The 5,549-nt window shown below is 46.5% G+C and overlaps 5 non-coding genes across 5 annotated transcripts; all 5 read right to left on the bottom strand.

The window, feature by feature from the left end:
* Nucleotides 1–860: 860 nt before the first annotated feature.
* On the bottom strand, nt 861–1,051 carry LOC137592017 (U2 spliceosomal RNA). Its single transcript, XR_011034982.1, has one exon. It is a non-coding gene; the product is annotated as a U2 spliceosomal RNA (small nuclear RNA).
* An 868-nt stretch (nt 1,052–1,919) lies between these two features.
* Nucleotides 1,920–2,110, bottom strand: LOC137592016 (U2 spliceosomal RNA). The gene has a single exon (XR_011034981.1). It is a non-coding gene; the product is annotated as a U2 spliceosomal RNA (small nuclear RNA).
* A 767-nt stretch (nt 2,111–2,877) lies between these two features.
* Nucleotides 2,878–3,068, bottom strand: LOC137592015 (U2 spliceosomal RNA). Its single transcript, XR_011034980.1, has one exon. It is a non-coding gene; the product is annotated as a U2 spliceosomal RNA (small nuclear RNA).
* An 858-nt stretch (nt 3,069–3,926) lies between these two features.
* On the bottom strand, nt 3,927–4,117 carry LOC137592014 (U2 spliceosomal RNA). Its single transcript, XR_011034979.1, has one exon. It is a non-coding gene; the product is annotated as a U2 spliceosomal RNA (small nuclear RNA).
* An 851-nt stretch (nt 4,118–4,968) lies between these two features.
* On the bottom strand, nt 4,969–5,159 carry LOC137592012 (U2 spliceosomal RNA). The gene has a single exon (XR_011034977.1). It is a non-coding gene; the product is annotated as a U2 spliceosomal RNA (small nuclear RNA).
* Between the last annotated feature and the right edge of the window lie 390 nt (nt 5,160–5,549).

Raw genomic sequence — 5,549 nt, 5'->3', positions numbered from 1 at the left:
CGATACTGTGATATTGTAAGATACAGGTGACCCAGGTGCCACCCTGACCTTTACTTTGATGGTCCACAGAATCCAGTAACGACCCGGAATGCGTGTGGGTTAAGGAATTATGTGGCTCCGGGTTGGCGGCCAGCGACTGTTTAACATTTGACCTATCACCTGAGTCAGACAGACAGACAGACAGACAGACAGACAGACAGACAGACAGACAGACAGACAGACAGACAGACAGACAGACAGACAGACAGACAGACAGACAGACAGACAGACAGACAGACAGACAGACAGACAGACAGACAGACAGACAGACAGACAGACAGACAGACAGACAGACAGACAGACAGACAGACAGACAGACAGACAGACAGACAGACAGACAGACAGACAGACAGACAGACAGACAGACAGACAGACAGACAGACAGACAGACAGACAGACAGACAGACAGACAGACAGACAGACAGACAGACAGACAGACAGACAGACAGACAGACAGGACAGGACAGGACAGGACAGGACAGGACAGGACAGGAAGCATATCCCAAAGGCAATGGCCGCAGGTTGGCAAAATGGGGACGTTACAAACACAGCCTTCCTGTCTGCCTGAGAGCAGCTGTTATACAACACCACTATATTGTTGGTCACGATATAATGCTCTTGCCAGATTACATTCAAATGACTTATTATTCATCACAATTAAGGTTCAAAAAATGCAAGAATCTAATATTTCTTATACAGTGCCATCCAACCTACCAAGTACACTCACTTTTTACTCAAGCGTAAACATTTTTCAAAGCGTTGACAGATCATCGCATGATCACATGCTTGTGATCGCACCGCATTATTTTTGAACAACATTGGGGAGATGCACCGTTCCTGGAGCTACTGCAATACCAGGTCGATGCGTGGAGAGGATGGAGCAAGCTCCTGTTCCATCTCCCTGTTCCAAAAATCAATTTAATATATAGTCCCCGGGTAGGGGACATATCAGATATTAAACTGATAAGAACAGATACTACACTTGATCTTAGCCAAAAGGCCGAGAAGCGATACTGTGATATTGTAAGATACAGGTGACCCAGGTGCCACCCTGACCTTTACTTTGATGGTCCACAGAATCCAGTAACGACCCGGAATGCGTGTGGGTTAAGGAATTATGTGGCTCCGGGTTGGCGGCCAGCGACTGTTTAACATTTGACCTATCACCTGAGTCAGACAGACAGACAGACAGACAGACAGACAGACAGACAGACAGACAGACAGACAGACAGACAGACAGACAGACAGACAGACAGACAGACAGACAGACAGACAGACAGACAGACAGACAGACAGACAGACAGACAGACAGACAGACAGACAGACAGACAGACAGACAGACAGACAGACAGACAGACAGACAGACAGACAGACAGACAGACAGACAGACAGACAGACAGACAGACAGACAGACAGACAGACAGACAGACAGACAGACAGACAGACAGACAGACAGACAGACAGACAGACAGACAGACAGACAGACAGACAGACAGACAGACAGACAGACAGACAGACAGACAGACAGACAGACAGGACAGGACAGGACAGGAAGCATATCCCAAAGGCAATGGCCGCAGGTTGGCAAAATGGGGACGTTACAAACACAGCCTTCCTGTCTGCCTGAGAGCAGCTGTTATACAACACCACTATATTGTTGGTCACGATATAATGCTCTTGCCAGATTACATTCAAATGACTTATTATTCATCACAATTAAGGTTCAAAAAATGCAAGAATCTAATATTTCTTATACAGTGCCATCCAACCTACCAAGTACACTCACTTTTTACTCAAGCGTAAACATTTTTCAAAGCGTTGACAGATCATCGCATGATCACATGCTTGTGATCGCACCGCATTATTTTTGAACAACATTGGGGAGATGCACCGTTCCTGGAGCTACTGCAATACCAGGTCGATGCGTGGAGAGGATGGAGCAAGCTCCTGTTCCATCTCCCTGTTCCAAAAATCAATTTAATATATAGTCCCCGGGTAGGGGACATATCAGATATTAAACTGATAAGAACAGATACTACACTTGATCTTAGCCAAAAGGCCGAGAAGCGATACTGTGATATTGTAAGATACAGGTGACCCAGGTGCCACCCTGACCTTTACTTTGATGGTCCACAGAATCCAGTAACGACCCGGAATGCGTGTGGGTTAAGGAATTATGTGGCTCCGGGTTGGCGGCCAGCGACTGTTTAACATTTGACCTATCACCTGAGTCAGACAGACAGACAGACAGACAGACAGACAGACAGACAGACAGACAGACAGACAGACAGACAGACAGACAGACAGACAGACAGACAGACAGACAGACAGACAGACAGACAGACAGACAGACAGACAGACAGACAGACAGACAGACAGACAGACAGACAGACAGACAGACAGACAGACAGACAGACAGACAGACAGACAGACAGACAGACAGACAGACAGACAGACAGACAGACAGACAGACAGACAGGACAGGACAGGACAGGACAGGACAGGACAGGAAGCATATCCCAAAGGCAATGGCCGCAGGTTGGCAAAATGGGGACGTTACAAACACAGCCTTCCTGTCTGCCTGAGAGCAGCTGTTATACAACACCACTATATTGTTGGTCACGATATAATGCTCTTGCCAGATTACATTCAAATGACTTATTATTCATCACAATTAAGGTTCAAAAAATGCAAGAATCTAATATTTCTTATACAGTGCCATCCAACCTACCAAGTACACTCACTTTTTACTCAAGCGTAAACATTTTTCAAAGCGTTGACAGATCATCGCATGATCACATGCTTGTGATCGCACCGCATTATTTTTGAACAACATTGGGGAGATGCACCGTTCCTGGAGCTACTGCAATACCAGGTCGATGCGTGGAGAGGATGGAGCAAGCTCCTGTTCCATCTCCCTGTTCCAAAAATCAATTTAATATATAGTCCCCGGGTAGGGGACATATCAGATATTAAACTGATAAGAACAGATACTACACTTGATCTTAGCCAAAAGGCCGAGAAGCGATACTGTGATATTGTAAGATACAGGTGACCCAGGTGCCACCCTGACCTTTACTTTGATGGTCCACAGAATCCAGTAACGACCCGGAATGCGTGTGGGTTAAGGAATTATGTGGCTCCGGGTTGGCGGCCAGCGACTGTTTAACATTTGACCTATCACCTGAGTCAGACAGACAGACAGACAGACAGACAGACAGACAGACAGACAGACAGACAGACAGACAGACAGACAGACAGACAGACAGACAGACAGACAGACAGACAGACAGACAGACAGACAGACAGACAGACAGACAGACAGACAGACAGACAGACAGACAGACAGACAGACAGACAGACAGACAGACAGACAGACAGACAGACAGACAGACAGACAGACAGACAGACAGACAGACAGACAGACAGACAGACAGACAGACAGACAGACAGACAGACAGACAGACAGACAGACAGACAGACAGACAGACAGACAGACAGACAGACAGACAGACAGACAGACAGACAGACAGGACAGGACAGGACAGGACAGGACAGGAAGCATATCCCAAAGGCAATGGCCGCAGGTTGGCAAAATGGGGACGTTACAAACACAGCCTTCCTGTCTGCCTGAGAGCAGCTGTTATACAACACCACTATATTGTTGGTCACGATATAATGCTCTTGCCAGATTACATTCAAATGACTTATTATTCATCACAATTAAGGTTCAAAAAATGCAAGAATCTAATATTTCTTATACAGTGCCATCCAACCTACCAAGTACACTCACTTTTTACTCAAGCGTAAACATTTTTCAAAGCGTTGACAGATCATCGCATGATCACATGCTTGTGATCGCACCGCATTATTTTTGAACAACATTGGGGAGATGCACCGTTCCTGGAGCTACTGCAATACCAGGTCGATGCGTGGAGAGGATGGAGCAAGCTCCTGTTCCATCTCCCTGTTCCAAAAATCAATTTAATATATAGTCCCCGGGTAGGGGACATATCAGATATTAAACTGATAAGAACAGATACTACACTTGATCTTAGCCAAAAGGCCGAGAAGCGATACTGTGATATTGTAAGATACAGGTGACCCAGGTGCCACCCTGACCTTTACTTTGATGGTCCACAGAATCCAGTAACGACCCGGAATGCGTGTGGGTTAAGGAATTATGTGGCTCCGGGTTGGCGGCCAGCGACTGTTTAACATTTGACCTATCACCTGAGTCAGACAGACAGACAGACAGACAGACAGACAGACAGACAGACAGACAGACAGACAGACAGACAGACAGACAGACAGACAGACAGACAGACAGACAGACAGACAGACAGACAGACAGACAGACAGACAGACAGACAGACAGACAGACAGACAGACAGACAGACAGACAGACAGACAGACAGACAGACAGACAGACAGACAGACAGACAGACAGACAGACAGACAGACAGACAGACAGACAGACAGACAGACAGACAGACAGACAGACAGACAGACAGACAGACAGACAGACAGACAGACAGACAGACAGACAGACAGACAGACAGACAGACAGGACAGGACAGGACAGGACAGGACAGGACAGGAAGCATATCCCAAAGGCAATGGCCGCAGGTTGGCAAAATGGGGACGTTACAAACACAGCCTTCCTGTCTGCCTGAGAGCAGCTGTTATACAACACCACTATATTGTTGGTCACGATATAATGCTCTTGCCAGATTACATTCAAATGACTTATTATTCATCACAATTAAGGTTCAAAAAATGCAAGAATCTAATATTTCTTATACAGTGCCATCCAACCTACCAAGTACACTCACTTTTTACTCAAGCGTAAACATTTTTCAAAGCGTTGACAGATCATCGCATGATCACATGCTTGTGATCGCACCGCATTATTTTTGAACAACATTGGGGAGATGCACCGTTCCTGGAGCTACTGCAATACCAGGTCGATGCGTGGAGAGGATGGAGCAAGCTCCTGTTCCATCTCCCTGTTCCAAAAATCAATTTAATATATAGTCCCCGGGTAGGGGACATATCAGATATTAAACTGATAAGAACAGATACTACACTTGATCTTAGCCAAAAGGCCGAGAAGCGATACTGTGATATTGTAAGATACAGGTGACCCAGGTGCCACCCTGACCTTTACTTTGATGGTCCACAGAATCCAGTAACGACCCGGAATGCGTGTGGGTTAAGGAATTATGTGGCTCCGGGTTGGCGGCCAGCGACTGTTTAACATTTGACCTATCACCTGAGTCAGACAGACAGACAGACAGACAGACAGACAGACAGACAGACAGACAGACAGACAGACAGACAGACAGACAGACAGACAGACAGACAGACAGACAGACAGACAGACAGACAGACAGACAGACAGACAGACAGACAGACAGACAGACAGACAGACAGACAGACAGACAGACAGACAGACAGACAGACAGACAGACAGACAGACAGACAGACAGACAGACAGACAGACAGAC

This window comes from Antennarius striatus, unplaced genomic scaffold, assembly GCF_040054535.1.
Source record: "Antennarius striatus isolate MH-2024 unplaced genomic scaffold, ASM4005453v1 scaffold_36, whole genome shotgun sequence".
Classification (NCBI taxonomy): domain Eukaryota; kingdom Metazoa; phylum Chordata; class Actinopteri; order Lophiiformes; family Antennariidae; genus Antennarius; species Antennarius striatus.
This window is presented reverse-complemented; position numbering and strand designations above follow the sequence as displayed.